At 47.3% G+C, this 19,882-nt stretch overlaps 7 non-coding genes across 7 annotated transcripts; all 7 read left to right on the top strand.

Annotated features, from left to right (window-relative positions):
* The first annotated feature begins 118 nt into the window (after window positions 1-118).
* On the top strand, window positions 119-202 carry trnal-cag (transfer RNA leucine (anticodon CAG)). Its single transcript has one exon. It is a non-coding gene; the product is annotated as a tRNA-Leu (tRNA).
* Window positions 203-12,563: 12,361 nt separating this feature from the next.
* On the top strand, window positions 12,564-12,646 carry trnal-cag (transfer RNA leucine (anticodon CAG)). The gene has a single exon. It is a non-coding gene; the product is annotated as a tRNA-Leu (tRNA).
* A 1,056-nt stretch (window positions 12,647-13,702) lies between these two features.
* trnal-cag (transfer RNA leucine (anticodon CAG)) lies at window positions 13,703-13,785 on the top strand. Its single transcript has one exon. It is a non-coding gene; the product is annotated as a tRNA-Leu (tRNA).
* Window positions 13,786-14,847: 1,062 nt separating this feature from the next.
* Window positions 14,848-14,930, top strand: trnal-cag (transfer RNA leucine (anticodon CAG)). The gene has a single exon. It is a non-coding gene; the product is annotated as a tRNA-Leu (tRNA).
* Window positions 14,931-15,989: 1,059 nt separating this feature from the next.
* Window positions 15,990-16,072, top strand: trnal-cag (transfer RNA leucine (anticodon CAG)). Its single transcript has one exon. It is a non-coding gene; the product is annotated as a tRNA-Leu (tRNA).
* A 1,064-nt stretch (window positions 16,073-17,136) lies between these two features.
* Window positions 17,137-17,219, top strand: trnal-cag (transfer RNA leucine (anticodon CAG)). Its single transcript has one exon. It is a non-coding gene; the product is annotated as a tRNA-Leu (tRNA).
* Window positions 17,220-18,283: 1,064 nt separating this feature from the next.
* On the top strand, window positions 18,284-18,366 carry trnal-cag (transfer RNA leucine (anticodon CAG)). Its single transcript has one exon. It is a non-coding gene; the product is annotated as a tRNA-Leu (tRNA).
* The last annotated feature ends 1,516 nt before the right edge of the window (window positions 18,367-19,882 follow it).

Below are 19,882 nucleotides of genomic sequence, written 5' to 3'. Positions count from 1 at the left end.
ATCTCAGCTGAATATGTGTTGGTAAAGAAGAGGTGTAATAGTCTGCCAATCTGATCAGTTGTAAAGGTGTTTGATCTGCTAGCTGTCATGTGGATTCTGTATCAACAAGTGCAAATGTGTCAGGATGGCCGAGCGGTCTAAGGCGCTGCGTTCAGGTCGCAGTCTCTCCTGGAGGCGTGGGTTCAAATCCCGACTCCTGACATTCCTTGCTCATTAACCGTAAGACTGACATGTATGATGTCTTCTGTCAATAAAGGAGTTGCCATCAAATGGCAACTGCTTTGATAAGTTATGAACTTGAAATCTGATTTAGTTATTGCTCTGCACTACCCGACTCACTGGACCCTCTACAGTTCGCATACCGCCACAACAGGTCCACTGATGATGCCATAGCCCTGACACTACACACTGCCCTGTCACACCTGGAGAAGAGAGACACGTATGTGAGAATGCTGTTTGTAGATTACAGCTCAGCATTCAATACCATCGTTCCCTCGAAGCTGGACAGGAAACTGCAGGATCTAGGACTGAGCAGCTCCCTCTGCAGCTGGATCCTTAGCTTCCTGTCTGACAGACGCCAAGTGGTCAGACTGGGCAGCATCACCTCATCCCCCGTCACACTGAACACTGGCGCTCCACAGGGGTGTGTACTGAGCCCTCTCCTGTACTCACTCTACACCTACGACTGCACGGCCACTAACAACTCCAACATCATTGTGAAGTTTGCGGACGACACTACAGTGGTGGGTCTTATCACCAACAGTGATGAGACAGCTTACAGGGAGGAGGTCAGCGCCCTGACCCACTGATGTCAAGACAACCATCTCACCCTCAACGTCGCAAAGACAAAGGAGTTGATAGTGGACTTCCGGAGGTGCAGAGAAGTACACACCCCCATCACCATCAACGGCGCTGCTGTGGAGAGAGTGAGCAGCTTCCGGTTCCTTGGTGTACATCTGGCTGAGGATCTTACGTGGTCAGTACACACAAACAAAACAGTGAAGAAGGCGCAGCAGCGCCTCTTCTTTCTCAGGAGACTGAAAAGATTCGGCATGAGCCCCCGCATCCTCAGGACCTTCTATCACTGTGCCATTGAGAGCATCCTCACTGGATGCATCACCACCTGGTATGGCAACAGCACCGCCTACAACTGCAAAGCTCTCCAGCGAGTAGTGCGGTGCTCTGAACGGATAATTGGAGGTGAGCTTCCCTCCCTCCAAGACATCTACAGGAAGCGGTGCCTGAGGAAAGCAGGGAGGATCATCAAGGACTCCAGTCACCCCAGCCATAAACTGTTCAGACTACTTCCATCAGGAAGGAGGTTCTGCAGCATCCGGTCCTGTACCAGCAGACTGAGAGACAGCTTCTTCCATCAGGCCATCAGACTGCTGAACACGTCATAGACACCTCAGCTTCACTACTGGAACTTTAACATTATGCACTCCATACTGTACAGTAATGCCACTGTTTTGCACATGTCTCACTCTGTATATTTTATTTTATATATTTTATTTATTGTTTACTCTATTTAATTTGTAAAATATGTGTACACACACACACACACACACACACACACACGTAGAAAAATATTTAGTATACACATCCAGAAATGCATATACTATTATATATTGTACATATATTTATTAGTTTCAGATGTAGCCATTCTTGTATTTTTTGTTTACATTATTGTATTTTGCACAACTCTGTTGCTTGTGAAGCTCGCACACAAGAATTTCACTCACATGTGCTGTACCAATGTACCTGCACATGTGATGTGACAATAAAAGTGATTTGATTTGATTTGATTTGACACCTCTCATCTGTGCAGAACTGCGCTGAACACGTTCCCAACCGGAAGTACATATACCGAGGTGCATCATGGGTAACATAGTATAAAACAGCTACAGTGAACAAGCGGACTTTTAACAGCCGCCCCTGCATTTGTAGGCAAATACACTCCCGCTAAAGTCCGTCTATTCTGAAACAGTGTCATTTGAGTCCTCAGGAACTTTGGGAAGTTCCACTAGCTTAGTTACCGGGCGAACATAGGTACTGTCTTTAACTTTGACCTCGGCAGCTCGAACAATGCCATCAATCCCTGGGAAAACTTTGGCAATGGTACCCACAGGCCAAAGGGCTCTAGGCAAGTTACAGTCCACAATCATAACAGCCCGTCCCACAGCCATGTTGTCAGTGGACTTCCTCCATTTCTGTCGGAGTTGCAGTCCTGGGAGGTAGTTCTGTATGAACCGCTTCCAGAAGTGGTCGCTGATGACCTGACTGTGCCTCCATCTTCTGTTTGAAAGAGTGCCTGAGGGGCCGTAAACTGCCTGGGGTAGTGCCGAATCATGCCGCCCCATCAAGAGAAGATTTGGTGTGATGGGATCTGGGTCAGCTATGTCAGCCGATGCACAGCCGAGCGGCTTTGAGTTCAAAATGCCCTCAACCTCTATGAGGGCAGTGAGTAGGACTTCTTCCGCCACAACTTGGTCCTTCAGGACTACTTGCAGAGCTGACTTCACTGCTCTGATTTCCCTTTCCCAGGCTCCTCCGAAATGAGGAGAGTGTGGGGGATTGAAGCAGAAATTGATAGTCTGCTTGGCCAGTTGCTGCTTGAGGTCCGGCTCCATGTTTTCAAACGCCGTTTGGAGTTCTCTGTGCCCACCTCTGAAATTGGTCCCTCGATCAGACCACATCTCGTATGGCTTTCCTCGGCGTGCAATAAATCTGCGTAATGACATAAGGAAGGAATCGGTGTCAAGACTAGGGAGGAGATCAAGGTGCACGCATCTGGTTGTAAGACACTTGTAGATAATTCCCCAGTGTTTCTCTCTTCTACGACCTATCTTTATCGTGTATGGCCCAAAACAGTCTACGCCCGTTGACCAGAACAGCGGCTTATAGAGTCTCAGCCGTGATGAAGGTAAGTGAGCCATTTTGGGTGTAGAAGGTGAGGCGCGCCATCTCCTACAGTCCACACACTGGTGCTGATGCTTCTTAATGGCTTGACGTCCTCTGAGAATCCAATAGGTGCGCCGTATTTCCGCAAACAGCCTCTCTGCACCTGGATGAAGGAGCTGGTCATCATAAGTTTTTATGATGAGCTTGGTCAGGGGATGTTCAGCTGCTAATACGATGGGATGAATACTGTCTGGATCTAAGTCGGCGGCTCGACGGAGGCGGCCTCCGACTCTGATGAGACCGGTAAGACTGTCATATTCAGGGGACAGCACGCTAAGACGGCTGTCTGAGCGGACTGGGTGACCAATCTGGAGGGCTCGGGCCTCCTCTGGGAAGCTGTCAGTCTGAGCCGAGCGAAGCAGCATGGTCTTGGTTTCTAGTTGCTCCGCTGCTGTAATAGGAGCGTCAGCCGGCCCGTGTTGGGTCTGGTATGTAGCAGCAATCAGCTCATCTAGCGTGGCATACTGTGTTGGATCCAGTAAGGTCGGGGATGCAGAAGCGTACCCACAGAATGCAGTCTTCCTGAGCTCTGCCTCACTGCATGCCGAGAACTCTGTTGGCAACTTAGGCCAAGTGTCAGCAGTTTGTGACAGAAAGGGTGGACCATGTGACCAACGATTGCGGACAGTTAGGTCAGCGAGATGTTTCCCTCTGGTGATGTCATCAGCGGGATTGAGGTCAGAGGTCACATACCGCCACTGTTCAGGAGATGTCAGCTCCTGTATTTCACAGATTCTAGTCCCCACAAATACCTTATAGCGACAGGAACTAGACTGGATCCACTGCAGCACCGTTGTAGAGTCTGTCCACAGGTAGATCGATTGCAGGAGAATGGTGAGCGCTGTCTGGAGTAATTTGGCCAATTGGGCTCCTGTGAGTGCTGCGCAAAGCTCCAGCCGGGGCATTGACACCTGTTTGCGTGGGGCCACTCTGGAGCAAGCCATCAGGAATGATATGGCGATGGGCAGTTGCTGCTCGATTACTCGGACATAAGCCACAGCCCCATACGCCTTTTCTGATGCGTCACAGAATATGTGAGCCTCATATGTCACATTGCTGGAGTTGTGAGGAGGAGCGTAGCAGCGGGGAATGGTGACATGCTGAAGGTGTGACAGTTCACTTTCCCACTCAAGCCAGGACTGAAGTAGATTCCCTTCGATGGGTTCATCCCATCCTCTCTCTGTGCTCCACAGGGCCTGTACAATCAGCTTGGCCCTTGTAGTGTAGGGACAAATATAACCTAGGGGGTCATACTGGGTAGCTAGTACCTTGTACACGTTGCGCAGCATGACCGTGGAGTAGGTTATAGGGCGGTGCTTATATCCCAGGACATCTGTCGGGCACTGCCAGCTGAGTCCTAATATTGACTCTTGTGGGTCGAGACATTTGAAGTTCAGCCAAAGCTCGCAGCTCTCTGATCTAGCTGAAGCGGGCAGGTGAGCAACTACTTCGGGCACGTTGCTCGCCCACTGACGTATCTCGAATCCTCCTTGAATGAGTAAATCTCTCATTCGGTCAATGAGCTGCTTTGCCTCTTCTGGGTTGGACAGGGACTGTAAACAGTTATCCACATAGAAGGCTGTGTGGACAGAGTCACAGATGTCCTTGTGGGTGTCTTCGTGCTCCCTTGCATGTCTCTGTAGGGCGAAAATAGCACAACAGGGGCTACATGTTGTTCCGAAGGGCAAAACTCTCCACTCATATACGTCTGGTGGCCGGTCAGTTTCACAATCCCTCCACAGAAACCGTAGCAGAGGACAATCCTCTGGGAGCAGCCGAATGTGGTGAAACATGGCTTTGATATCTCCACTCACTGCTACAGGGTGTTGGCGGAAGCGGAGTAATAGCCCCAGCAGAGTGGGCCCCAAGGGAGGTCCTGGTAAGAGGTAGTGGTTCAGGACGGCCCCCTGAAACTCAAACGAACAGTTGAAGACCACCCTAGCCTTATTATTGTGATGTACCATGTGGTGGGGTACATACCATGACTCGGAAGAGCTATGTATCTCATCTGGGCTCAGCTTAACAACATAACCAGAATCTACTAACCTGTGGATCTCCTGGCTGTACGTGAGGGTCAGATCAGGATTCTTGGCCAGCTTACGTTCGGTAGATCTGAGGAGGCCTTTTACTGCTTCAGGAGAGACACATCCGCGGAAAGTCCCTTCTCAGCAGCGGAGAGGCGTATCTCTCGACACCGTCTACTGGGACTCTGATGGTCTTTGTTTCCAACATAGCTACCGCCTCTCTGTCCTCCTTTGACCGTGTGACCTCCTTCTCTGTCCTGTAGGGGGGAGCATCTAGTTGCCACAAACGCTTCACATCTTGATGCAGGGCCTCTGCAGGAGAAAGGCACATGTTCAGGCACTGCAGGTCCCCCTCAGATGTAGGCATACTACTGGCCGGCCCCTGGATGGCCCATCCGAGCTTGGTGCAGATAGCTACTGGCCCTTTGGACGACCCCCGAAGGACAGGGCGGACAGGGGTGATGAGATGAGCGTTATGTGAGCCAATCAGCACCAAAGGTTGGATCTGATTAAATCCCTCAATCTGGACTTTCTGTAAGTGAAGATACTTCTTCTTTAGCTGTTCAGCTGGACATGATTGTGTAGCTAGGCTCAGTTGTTGGGCTGTGAAGGCATGTGTTACTTTGTACCTCACTTTGGGCTTAGCCCTTGGTGACACCTGAAATGAGACAAAGCCTCCCTTCATCTGGATTACATCTCGACGGATAGTTCTCAGTGAGAGTGTTGCTTCCTCCTGTTCCAAACCTAGAGATTTAACTGCCGCTGGAAGCACAACAGTCTTCTCTGAGCCGTCATCGAGCACAGCAAATGTATCCAGTGATTTGCCTCCATGATGTAGTTGGATTGGTACTACCTTAAGCATAACACGACCTGAGTGACTTGAATAGTCTAGGTAGACCATACTAGTACTCACAGTTAGTATGTTAGGGTCCCGCTTCTTGGCCTCAACCAGGTCATGGAGCACCGACAAATGCTGGTCACCACAGGTGCTGCACGGCTTCTTCAGAGTACACTGCTCTGGAGAATGTTTACGGCCACAGCGCCAGCATTTGGCCTTCTCGGTAATCCAGGTAGCCATAGCTTTGAGGTCTAGCCTTTTGAATCCATCACAGCCATTCAGTTAATGCTCTGTCCCTTCGCAGTATGGACAATAAGGTTTGAACTTCTGTTTCTTCTTAGGTTGGACTGTCGGATCTGGAGCTGTAGATTCTCCCTCCTGTTTTAGCTTGGCTTTAGCTGGATTTGGGCGGTAGTAGATGGAAGCAGATCTGTTGTGTGGCTTGAGCCCTGCTGAGGCTTTGAGTAGGTTCTTCTCTGGACGTGGCTTGTCCGGGGGAATTTGAGAGGCTTGTCTGGATAGCTGAAAGACTTGGGATTTCCGTTCGAGCGATTCTGAGAAGTCGTACATATTGCATGTTCGGCTGCTGCCACTGCGGATGATCCCCCGGGTGATACAGTACTCGATGAAGTTGTCCCTGTAGTTCAGAGGGAGCTTGGTAATCAGTCTGTCCACATATGAACCACAATGAAGCTCACTGGCTGCTACTTCATCCATGGTACTGAGAACCCCGACCAGGCTGGACACCGACAGGGAGAGGTCTTCAATAGCTTGAGAGTCTCCGGCTCTAATAGGGGGGCAGTTTAATATAGTGCTAAGCTCACTTTGGACTAACTGCCTTGGCTGTCCATACCTCTGCTCTAGCGCCCTCATCGCACTAGTGTAGGGAGTGTGGTCGTGAATGTAGCGCTTGGCTACCTGTAAGGCGCTGGGATGCTCTAGATGATCTAGTAGGACCTGATACTTGTAATCTTCTCCCAGATGAGAATGTGGCCCTAAGGTGCTGTCCAGCCCTTTCTTTAATAAGGCGAAGTCACTCTCTCTCCCCGACCATAAGATCACCAGCTTAGGCTTTCAGATGCCATATGAAGACGCCACCATCATCTCTATCAGGTTTGGTAGAGGCGTTCCTGCTGGGTAAGTTGTGGCAACCTGTGGATTATGGTGTTCAGCAGAAGAAGATGATGAATAGTTACTTCCTGAGGGATAAGGAACATAGTACTTGCCAGCTGGATCAGGCAAAGCTTCTGGATGCAGTATGGTGGGCACAGGGCGATGAGCTTCTGCCCACTGTGATGGCTGGGTCACAGGCGCTGGTGGACGTGAAGGTTGCTGCAAGTACACAGGATTAGCTGGATGTCTGACTTGGAAGACAGGAGCAGCGGGAGGTGACATCTGCTGCAGACTCATTGGGTCCACAGCCTGTGATAGCTGGTGCACTGAAAGATGAGCATGTTGTAGTGGCTGATCAGCTAGGGATGCAGGATGTAATAGCTGCACCTGGCCTGGCCTGTTTATCAGGAGCTGATGTTCCGATCGCTGATATGAGAAGGGTTCAGCAGTGCATCGTCCAGGTCTCCTGAGTGGTGTCGATGCGGCTACATAAGTGGCAGGGTGCAGCACTGGCTGAATGTGAAGGCTCACTTTACGGGGAGGTGATGGAGCAGATGTTTCCACTGGCGTTGGCATGTTCGCAGGTGTTGTGGTGCCCTGCTCTGAGGGTATTACTGGCACAGTTAGTGGCTCTGTGGTATCATGTAACACCTCACTGCTAGGTTGTAGTGGTGCAACTTCTGTTATGGAGGAAATATGTTGGGGTTGTTCTAACGCTCCTGTTTCTGGGGGAAGAGGACTGCCAGGTTTAGAAGCTTGCTCCAAACGCTCCACCCGCTTTAGTAATGACCCACGAGTTTCCTCCACAGACACTTGCAGTTGAGTCATGTGTTGGAGGACACTGCTCCAAACTGATTCCATCTTCTGCAATCTCTCATCCTCTTCATAGTCGGAGCTGCTTGAACTACTTGGAGCTCTAGATGGCTCGGGTGGCTCAGTTAGGTTGTGCTCATAGTCCACCAGATGTCCTGGAAGTTTCTTCTCCCGCGTTGGACGGGGGCTACTCGATGCACCTCTATCCTGAGGGTTTGCCATCTCATTAACTCAGCCAAGGCGAATCCGGCTCGAAGGACCAATTGTAATGTATGTTTGCACTGATTGCCGATCACGCTTCAACTGAGTCCTCCTCGGTCAGAAGGAATGGTACTCCACAGTGATGTAGTTCAAATAACTTTAATAAGGAGGTGGCAGATGACATCAACAGGATGTACAGCGTTGGTAGGGAGGCAATTGCATCACAGTATTCACATGCAGGTAAAGGGGGTGTGAGTATGTATATGGGTGTGTGTGGTCATCTGTAAACAGAAAGAACAAACATTTGTATTAACCACTATGGATAGCAGTGTACCCCTTATACAGTACTGTGGGTTTCCAGCGTAATGTTATACAATCTACCATAACCTCAGTGCCACTAGATGGCAACCTAAGACCATAAATGAATATCTGGCTCATATATACATTGGCAAACCAGATCTCTGCAGATTACAACGATTCAGAGAATAAACATAGTAAGTAGTTACTGTACATCCACCTACAACCACAATGCTTGACAGTAAGTCGTATATGAAATGAAATATGGGCTGAACACAAGGCTGCCTGTAGTAGGCCAAAAGAAAAAACCACATCTTAGTGATAGCAACGGGACTAGCTTCTTATGTACCAAATTACACTGCTAAAATCAAACAAGCATCATTCCAATCTTACAATACTCACATGGTAAGCACGCACACAGTACTAAATCACACAGAAATGCAGGTAAATACGTTACTCCTCCGACACACCTCTCATCTGTGCAGAACTGCGCTGAACACGTTCCCAACCGGAAGTACAGATACCGAGGTGCATCATGGGTAACGTAGTATAAAACAGCTACAGTAAACAAGCAGACTTTTAACACTATAAGAGTCCACTATCTCAATGTCCACTCCCTGGATGTTCACCGGTGTCAGTGTGGTGGGTCTGCGTCTCCGGAAGTCCACCACCAACTCCTTGGTTTTCCCGGCATTGATCAGCAGGTGGTTCTGCTGGCACCAGTCCGCAAAGTCCAGAGTGTACTGTCTGTACTCTGAGTCGTCCTCACCTGTGATGAGGCCAGCTATGGCAGTCGTCAGAGAACTTCTGTAAGTGGCTAGCACAGTTCCCTGTGGGGCCTTCATACTGCAGACCAGCGTATCAGAGACACAGCCCTGTGTCCTCACATACTGTGGGTGTTCTGTGAGGTAGTCCAGTATCCACTGGGACATGTGGTGGTCCACTCCCGATAGCTCCAGCTTGTCCCTCAGAAGTCGTGGCTGGCTGGTGTTGAAAGCACTGGAGAAATCAAAGAACATGATCCTTACAGTGCTTCCAGGCTTCTCCAGGTAAGTCAGAGCTCGGTGCAGGAGGTAGATGATGGCGTCCTCCACCCCAATGCCAAGCTGGTAAGAAAACTGCAGCGGATCCAATGAAGACCTCACCAGGGGGTGCAGATGGCTTAGAAGCAGCCTCTGGAGGGTCTTCATCAGATGTGATGTCAGGGCTACCTACCTGAAGCTGCTGAGGTCCTTAGGATGGGAGGTCTTTGGTACCAGTACCACACAGGAGGTCTTCCACAGCTGTGGATTTTTCCCCAGCGACAGGCTCAGGTTGAACAGATGATTGGAATGGTGTATTTTAGTGCATTGATTTATTTTAAACAAAGCAATGTACAACTACCGCTTCTCCCGACCTGCGTTATAGTCAGTGCGGGAGCAGCGGCTTCGCTCATGCGCAATTAATTTGCAGTTTGGACGCGTAGGTGTAAACACCTGCTCTGACAGCAGCTGGGGGCAACTGCTGCGTTAGGACCGCCGCCTGTGAGTGCTTTGGCACGGGCGAGGTGCCCACGGCAGCTCCCGCTGCTTGTAAGAGCGATACGTGCTTTCACGTCAAAAAAGTCATAATAAGACTCCAATAACACCAGAAAAAGTCACCAGATTTGTTGCTTTTTAGAGAAAAAAGTCAATAAGGGGGTCTGAAAACTCGCTAGATGTAGCGACAAAGTCGCTGCCGTTAAGTCCTCCGTTATTTGTTTAGCTAAACAAGTAACTTAACACTGGGTTACAGCCAATGACTGTATACAGTCATTGGTTACAGCACCATAGAAGTATATACAAAAAATACAAGCCTCCGTTATTTATTTAGCTAATATGCTAGTAGCCAATGTGCTTTAAGCTAACTCGGCTTCCCACCATCTTACATTTGTAAATAAAAATACAAAGAAGTTACCTTTAATACCTTCGACTAGTATAATTTCACTCCACGTTAACAGGATGGCTCTTTAGACAAGCGCTGTTGTTCAGTCCGGAGCTTTCTATGTAAGAGCAAGCCGTAAAACTTGAAAACAAAAAGTAAATAATAAAAAAAAGGAGAGTGTGTTGTTTGTTAATTGTCGCGGGCCCGCCGGTGCCCGACGGTGAGACAGCGGGGCTGTATCCCAAGTGCGGTTGCACCCCGAGTTTTTTCCTGTCTGGGTTGCCATTCCTCGATAACAGCAGGTTAATATTAAGGTTAGCTTAATGGTTAATACTAACGTTCAGGGAGGTGAAGGTTCAAGACGTTTTGTGATGTCACGGCCCGTGTGCCTTTGAAGTCTTAGAACGTGAGCTCATAAATACCCCCAAGGTAAGGCACTCTACTTTACTGCACCTAGTGTTTTAACGTTGAATCGATAGTCGTCTGCAAATATATGGCGCTCAGTCTTCAGTCATACAAATTCTTCAGACACTGATGGCTTTGAGGAGCTTGACAGATATTATTTAGAGTCTGATGGGTTCTTCTTACCGATATCTATTTCCAGAGATGAACAGTCTGAGGTTCCTAAAACCAGTGTTTCTGTAAATGCCTATGAAAATGAACAGGCAACCACCTCTGAAATAGATGAGGCTCCTAAAACCAGTATAAACAACTTTGAACATGAAGAGTCTCCCACCAGTGAGAATTACAGCACTGATTTATTCAATGGCGTCCTCCCCAAACCTTCAGATATGAACAAATCTGAAGAGAATGAACAAAACGCTGACCAAGGAAGTTTTCAAAGAGAAGACAAAGAAATTTTTTTTTCCAGAGTTCAAACAAATCTTTCAGCTCTGTCTTCCATTATTACAGCTCCAGTTGAGTCGGTTGGGCGAGGAGTCATTTTTGTCACCGGGCACATTTTTAATATTGGTCGAGCACCATTTACCTCACCCACTAGTGAAACGGAAAAGTCACCCACCTCTGAAACAACTGAGGTTCCTTCACCGAGTGTTTCTGTAAACAACTTTGAATACGAACAGTCATCCTCCAGTGAAACAACTAAGATTCCTACAACCAGTGTTAATATGAACAACGCTGAAGATGAAAAGTCTTCAGCCAGCGAGAGTTACAACACTGATTTATTAAATGCCATTCTTCCTGAACCTTCAGATAAAGGACCCGAAGATAATGAACAAAATGTTGTCCCAGGCAGTCTTCAAACAAAGGAAGAAGAAACTATTTCTTCCAGAGTTCAAACAAATGTTTCAAATCTCTATTCCTCTTGTAGAGTTCCAGATGTGCCTGTGGGCCTTAGAGAAGATTTCATCACCAGGCACCTCCTTAATATTGGTCGAGCACCATTTACCTCAATTACCCCAAATGGCAACTGCTTTGATAAGTTATGAACTTGAAATCTGGTTTAGTTAGTGTCAGGGTTTCTGTAGTGCAGGTCACCTACCAGGTTGGTGATGGGATGCTTTAATCTACATGCCAAATATCCTTGTGCAAGATACTGACCTCAAGTACCTCTCTCATGCGTCTACCGGAGTCCGAATGTTTTGCAAAATCAATTGTTCCACACAGCCAAATTCACTGCAGATACAGACTGCTCCGTTACATCTATGTCCACTGTGAATGACCATCTTTGAACAGAGGTGGTGGCATAGGGCACCAACTGTGTGACATCTATAATCCAGTGTTGTGATACCTTCCCAGAAGCCTTAACGCCCACTCACATCTTGGGCCATTTGACCTCAGGAAATCACATGATAGGTTGGGGCTAGGTTTCACAATGAGCTCACCCGAATCCTTGGTTGCTTGTGACCTACACCCGTTTTCACACTTTGGCTCGTGTCATTAGGGAGAGGATCATTAGAGGGTCCATAGTCCCTCTTGGGCAGACACTCCCACAGGCCTTAAATCTGGGACACTCCACCATTTGACCCTAGAACTGAAGAAATTTCTCGGATGAGAGGTGAAACGTCTTCAAGCAACTTAAAGAAGTTTAAAGAAGTTTCCAAGCTCCTTAGACTACAATGACCTGGATGACAGAACCTTCACAGACATCCATTACAAGTTCCTTCACCAACTGGATCTCAGCCTGCAAAAATACATAGCTCTAAACCTCAAATCTCACAAATGTGCTTTAGATGTGAAGTAGAAGTCAGTTCCTTTCTGTACTGCAACTTGGTCACGTTCATTTATCAGATAGTTGAAGAAAAGTCTCACCACTCATCAAAGTGACTTCTTGAATCTCAGCTGAATATGTGTTGGTAAAGAAGAGGTGTAATAGTCTGCCAATCTGATCAGTTGTAAAGGTGTCTTGATCTGCTAGCCTGTCATGTGGATTCTGTATCAACAAGTGCAAATGTGTCAGGATGGCCGAGCGGTCTAAGGCGCTGCGTTCAGGTCGCAGTCTCTCCTGGAGGCGTGGGTTCAAATCCCACTCCTGACATTCCTTGCTCATTAACCGTAAGACTGACATGTGATGTCTTCTGTCAATAAAGGAGTTGCCATCAAATGGCAACTGCTTTGATAAGTTATGAACTTGAAATCTGATTTAGTTAGTGTCAGGGTGCTGTAGTGCAGGTCACCTACCAGGTTGGTGATGGGATGCTTTAATCTACATGCCAAATATCCTTGTGCAAGATACTGACCTCAAGTACCTCTCTCATGCATCTACCGGAGTCCGAATGTTTTGCAAAATCAATTGTTCCACACAGCCAAATTCACTGCAGATACAGACTGCTCCGTTACATCTATGTCCACTGTGAATGACCATCTTTGAACAGAGGTGGTGACATAGGGCACCAACTGTCTGACATCTATAATCCAGTGTTGAGATACCTTCCCAGAAGCCTTAACGCCCACTCACATCTTGGGCCATTTGACCTCAGGAAATCACATGATAGGTTGGGGCTAGGTTTCACAATGAGCTCACCCGAATCCTTGGTTGCTTGTGACCTACACCCGTTTTCACACTTTGGCTCGTGTCATTAGGGAGAGGATCATTAGAGGGTCCATAGTCTCTCTTGGGCAGACACTCCCACAGGCCTTAAATCTGAGACACTCCACCATTTGACCCTAGAACTGAAGAAATTTCTCGGATGAGAGGTGAAACGTCTTCAAGCAACTTAAAGAAGTTTAAAGAAGTTTCCAAGCTCCTTAGACTACAATGACCTGGATGACAGAACCTTCACAGACATCCATTACAAGTTCCTTCACCAACTGGATCTCAGCCTGCAAAAATACATAGCTCTAAACCTCAAATCTCACAAATGTGCTTTAGATGTGAAGTAGAAGTCAGTTCCTTTCTGTACTGCAACTTGGTCACGTTCATTTATCAGATAGTTGAAGAAAAGTCTCACCACTCATCAAAGTGACTTCTTGAATCTCAGCTGAATATGTGTTGGTAAAGAAGAGGTGTAATAGTCTGCCAATCTGATCAGTTGTAAAGGTGTCTTGATCTGCTAGCCTGTCATGTGGATTCTGTATCAACAAGTGCAAATGTGTCAGGATGGCCGAGCGGTCTAAGGCGCTGCGTTCAGGTCGCAGTCTCTCCTGGAGGCGTGGGTTCAAATCCCACTCCTGACATTCCTTGCTCATTAACCGTAAGACTGACATGATATGTCATGTCTTCTGTCAATAAAGGAGTTGCCACCAAATGGCAACTGCTTTGATAAGTTATGAACTTGAAATCTGATTTAGTTAGTGTCAGGGTTCTGTAGTGCAGGTCACCTACCAGGTTGGTGATGGGGATGCTTTAATCTACATGCCAAATATCCTTGTGCAAGATACTGACCTCAAGTACCTCTCTCATGCGTCTACCGGAGTCCGAATGTTTTGCAAAATCAATTGTTCCACACAGCCAAATTCACTGCAGATACAGACTGCTCCGTTACATCTATGTCCACTGTGAATGACCATCTTTGAACAGAGGTGGTGGCATAGGGCACCAACTGTCTGACATCTATAATCCAGTGTTGAGATACCTTCCCAGAAGCCTTAACGCCCACTCACATCTTGGGCCATTTGACCTCAGGAAATCACATGATAGGTTGGGGCTAGGTTTCACAATGAGCTCACCCGAATCCTTGGTTGCTTGTGACCTACACCCGTTTTCACACTTTGGCTCGTGTCATTAGGGAGAGGATCATTAGAGGGTCCATAGTCCCTCTTGGGCAGACACTCCCACAGGCCTTAAATCTGGGACACTCCACCATTTGACCCTAGAACTGAAGAAATTTCTCGGATGAGAGGTGAAACGTCTTCAAGCAACTTAAAGAAGTTTAAAGAAGTTTCCAAGCTCCTTAGACTACAATGACCTGGATGACAGAACCTTCACAGACATCCATTACAAGTTCCTTCACCAACTGGATCTCAGCCTGCAAAAATACATAGCTCTAAACCTCAAATCTCACAAATGTGCTTTAGATGTGAAGTAGAAGTCAGTTCCTTTCTGTACTGCAACTTGGTCACGTTCATTTATCAGATAGTTGAAGAAAAGTCTCACCACTCATCAAAGTGACTTCTTGAATCTCAGCTGAATATGTGTTGGTAAAGAAGAGGTGTAATAGTCTGCCAATCTGATCAGTTGTAAAGGTGTCTTGATCTGCTAGCCTGTCATGTGGATTCTGTATCAACAAGTGCAAATGTGTCAGGATGGCCGAGCGGTCTAAGGCGCTGCGTTCAGGTCGCAGTCTCTCCTGGAGGCGTGGGTTCAAATCCCACTCCTGACATTCCTTGCTCATTAACCGTAAGACTGACATGTGATGTCTTCTGTCAATAAAGGAGTTGCCACCAAATGGCAACTGCTTTGATAAGTTATGAACTTGAAATCTGATTTAGTTAGTGTCAGGGTGCTGTAGTGCAGGTCACCTACCAGGTTGGTGATGGGGATGCTTTAATCTACATGCCAAATATCCTTGTGCAAGATACTGACCTCAAGTACCTCTCTCTCATGCGTCTACCGGAGTCCAAATGTTTTGCAAAATCAATTGTTCCACACAGCCAAATTCACTGCAGATACAGACTGCTCCGTTACATCTATGTCCACTGTGAATGACCATCTTTGAACAGAGGTGGTGGCATAGGGCACCAACTGTCTGACATCTATAATCCAGTGTTGAGATACCTTCCCAGAAGCCTTAACGCCCACTCACATCCTGGGCCATTTGACCTCAGGAAATCACATGATAGGTTGGGGCTAGGTTTCACAATGAGCTCACCCGAATCCTTGGTTGCTTGTGACCTACACCCGTTTTCACACTTTGGCTCGTGTCATTAGGGAGAGGATCATTAGAGGGTCCATAGTCCCTCTTGGGCAGACACTCCCACAGGCCTTAAATCTGGGACACTCCACCATTTGACCCTAGAACTGAAGAAATTTCTCGGATGAGAGGTGAAACGTCTTCAAGCAACTTAAAGAAGTTTAAAGAAGTTTCCAAGCTCCTTAGACTACAATGACCTGGATGACAGAACCTTCACAGACATCCATTACAAGTTCCTTCACCAACTGGATCTCAGCCTGCAAAAATACATAGCTCTAAACCTCAAATCTCACAAATGTGCTTTAGATGTGAAGTAGAAGTCAGTTCCTTTCTGTACTGCAACTTGGTCACGTTCATTTATCAGATAGTTGAAGAAAAGTCTCACCACTCATCAAAGTGACTTCTTGAATCTCAGCTGAATATGTGTTGGTAAAGAAGAGGTGTAATAGTCTGCCAATCTGATCAGTTGTAAAGGTGTCTTGATCTGCTAGCCTGTCATGTGGATTCTGTATCAACAAGTGCAAATGTGTCAGGATGGCCGAGCGGTCTAAGGCGCTGCGTTCAGGTCGCAGTCTCTCCTGGAGGCGTGGGTTCAAATCCCACTCCTGACATTCCTTGCTCATTAACCGTAAGACTGACATGATATGTCATGTCTTCTGTCAATAAAGGAGTTGCCACCAAATGGCAACTGCTTTGATAAGTTATGAACTTGAAATCTGATTTAGTTAGTGTCAGGGTGCTGTAGTGCAGGTCACCTACCAGGTTGGTGATGGGGATGCTTTAATCTACATGCCAAATATCCTTGTGCAAGATACTGACCTCAAGTACCTCTCTCTCATGCGTCTACCGGAGTCCGAATGTTTTGCAAAATCAATTGTTCCACACAGCCAAATTCACTGCAGATACAGACTGCTCCGTTACATCTATGTCCACTGTGAATGACCATCTTTGAACAGAGGTGGTGACATAGGGCACCAACTGTCTGACATCTATAATCCAGTGTTGAGATACCTTCCCAGAAGCCGTAACGCCCACTCACATCTTGGGCCATTTGACCTCAGGAAATCACATGATAGGTTGGGGCTAGGTTTCACAATGAGCTCACCCGAATCCTTGGTTGCTTGTGACCTACACCCGTTTTCACACTTTGGCTCGTGTCATTAGGGAGAGGATCATTAGAGGGTCCATAGTCCCTCTTGGGCAGACACTCCCACAGGCCTTAAATCTGGGACACTCCACCATTTGACCCTAGAACTGAAGAAATTTCTCGGATGAGAGGTGAAACGTCTTCAAGCAACTTAAAGAAGTTTAAAGAAGTTTCCAAGCTCCTTAGACTACAATGACCTGGATGACAGAACCTTCACAGACATCCATTACAAGTTCCTTCACCAACTGGATCTCAGCCTGCAAAAATACATAGCTCTAAACCTCAAATCTCACAAATGTGCTTTAGATGTGAAGTAGAAGTCAGTTCCTTTCTGTACTGCAACTTGGTCACGTTCATTTATCAGATAGTTGAAGAAAAGTCTCACCACTCATCAAAGTGACTTCTTGAATCTCAGCTGAATATGTGTTGGTAAAGAAGAGGTGTAATAGTCTGCCAATCTGATCAGTTGTAAAGGTGTCTTGATCTGCTAGCCTGTCATGTGGATTCTGTATCAACAAGTGCAAATGTGTCAGGATGGCCGAGCGGTCTAAGGCGCTGCGTTCAGGTCGCAGTCTCTCCTGGAGGCGTGGGTTCAAATCCCACTCCTGACATTCTTTGCTCATTAACCGTAAGACTGACATCATATGTCATGTCTTCTGTCAATAAAGGAGTTGCCACCAAATGGCAACTGCTTTGATAAGTTATGAACTTGAAATCTGATTTAGTTAGTGTCGGGGGTGCTGTAGTGCAGGTCACCTACCAGGTTGGTGATGGGATGCTTTAATCTACATGCCAAATATCCTTGTGCAAGATACTGACCTCAAGTACCTCTCTCTCATGCGTCTACCGGAGTCCAAATGTTTTGCAAAATCAATTGTTCCACACAGCCAAATTCACTGCAGATACAGACTGCTCCGTTACATCTATGTCCACTGTGAATGACCATCTTTGAACAGAGGTGGTGGCATAGGGCACCAACTGTCTGACATCTATAATCCAGTGTTGAGATACCTTCCCAGAAGCCTTAACGCCCACTCACATCCTGGGCCATTTGACCTCAGGAAATCACATGATAGGTTGGGGCTAGGTTTCACAATGAGCTCACCCGAATCCTTGGTTGCTTGTGACCTACACCCGTTTTCACACTTTGGCTCGTGTCATTAGGGAGAGGATCATTAGAGGGTCCATAGTCCCTCTTGGGCAGACACTCCCACAGGCCTTAAATCTGAGACACTCCACCATTTGACCCTAGAACTGAAGAAATTTCTCGGATGAGAGGTGAAACGTCTTCAAGCAACTTAAAGAAGTTTAAAGAAGTTTCCAAGCTCCTTAGACTACAATGACCTGGATGACAGAACCTTCACAGACATCCATTACAAGTTCCTTCACCAACTGGATCTCAGCCTGCAAAAATACATAGCTCTAAACCTCAAATCTCACAAATGTGCTTTAGATGTGAAGTAGAAGTCAGTTCCTTTCTGTACTGCAACTTGGTCACGTTCATTTATCAGATAGTTGAAGAAAAGTCTCACCACTCATCAAAGTGACTTCTTGAATCTCAGCTGAATATGTGTTGGTAAAGAAGAGGTGTAATAGTCTGCCAATCTGATCAGTTGTAACGGTGTCTTGATCTGCTAGCCTGTCATGTGGATTCTGTATCAACAAGTGCAAATGTGTCAGGATGGCCGAGCGGTCTAAGGCGCTGCGTTCAGGTCGCAGTCTCTCCTGGAGGCGTGGGTTCAAATCCCACTCCTGACATTCCTTGCTCATTAAACATAAGACTGACATGTCCCTTCTTCCTTCAATAAAGGAGTTGCCACCAAATGGCAACTGCTTTGATACGTTATGAACTTGAAATCTGGTTTATTTAGTGTCGGGGGTGCTGTAGTGCAGGAAGTGGTGCTCCGGCGATGTCTGCAACGCCTTCCGGTCCGAGGCAGAGCAGTTCCCGTACCAGACTGTTATACAGTTGGTCAGGATGCTCGATAGAAGTTCACCAGGATGTCTGATGACAGGTGGTTCTTCCTCAGAGCCCTCAAGAAGAAGAGGCACTGGTGAGCCTTCTTGACCAGCTTGGAGCAGTTGGTCGTCCAGGTGAGATCCTCGGAGATGTGGACTCCCAGGAACTTGAAGCTGCTCACACGCTCCAAGCTGTCCCCTTAATGTGGATGTGGGTCAGCATTCCTGCTGTAGTCCACGATGAGCTCCTTGGTCTTCTCGGTGTTAAGCAGCAGGTTGTTTCTGTCGCATCACTCAGCCAGACGATCCACCTCCTCCCTGTAGGCGGCCTCATCGTTGTCACTGATGAGGCCAATCACCGTGGTGTCATCTGCAAACTTAATGATGGTGTTGGAACCGTCTGCAGTCGAGGGAGTAGAGGACTGACTTCTCCAGGTAAGTCAGAGCTCAGTGCAGGAGGTAGATGATGGCGTCCTCCACCCCAATGCCAGGCTGGTAAGCAAACTGCAGCGGATCCAATGAAGACCTCACCAGGGGGTGCAGATGGCTTAGAAGCAGCCTCTGGAGGGTCTTCATCAGATGTGATGTCAGGGCTACCTACCTGAAGCTGCTGAGGTCCTTGGGATGGGAGGTCTTTGGTACCAGTACCACACAGGAGGTCTTCCACAGCTGTGGAACTTTCCCCAGCGACAGGCTCAGGTTGAACAGATGATTGGAATGGTGTATTTTAGTGCATTGATTTATTTTAAACAAAGCAATGTACAACTACCGCTTCTCCCGACCTGCGTTATAGTCAGTGCAGGAGCAGCGGCTTCGCTCATGCGCAATTAATTTGCAGTTTGGACGCGTAGGTGTAAACATCTCCTGCTCTGACAGCAGCTGGGGGCAACTGCTGCGTTAGGACCACCGCCTGTGAGTGCTTTGGCACACTCACTGGTTACAGCACCATATAAATATATACAAAAAATACAAGCCACCGTTATTTATTTAGCTAATATCCTAATAGTCAATGTGCTTTAAGCTAACTCGGCTTCCCACAATCTAACATTTGTAAATAAAAACACCAAGAAGTTACCTTTAATACCTTCGACCAGTATAATTTCACTCCACGTTAACAGCATTGTTCTTTAGACAAGCGCTGCTGTTCAGTCAGGAGCTTTCTATGTGAGAGCAAGCCGTAAAACTTGAAAACAAAAAGTAAATAATAACAAAAGGAGAGTGTGTTGTTTGTTAATCGTCGCAGGCCCACTGGTGCCCGCCGGTGAGACAGCAGGGCCGTATCCGAAGGGCGGATGCACCCCGGGTTTTTTCCTGT

This window comes from Astatotilapia calliptera, chromosome 8 (assembly GCF_900246225.1).
Source record: "Astatotilapia calliptera chromosome 8, fAstCal1.2, whole genome shotgun sequence".
In the NCBI taxonomy this organism is placed as follows: Eukaryota; Metazoa; Chordata; class Actinopteri; order Cichliformes; family Cichlidae; genus Astatotilapia; species Astatotilapia calliptera.
This window is presented reverse-complemented; position numbering and strand designations above follow the sequence as displayed.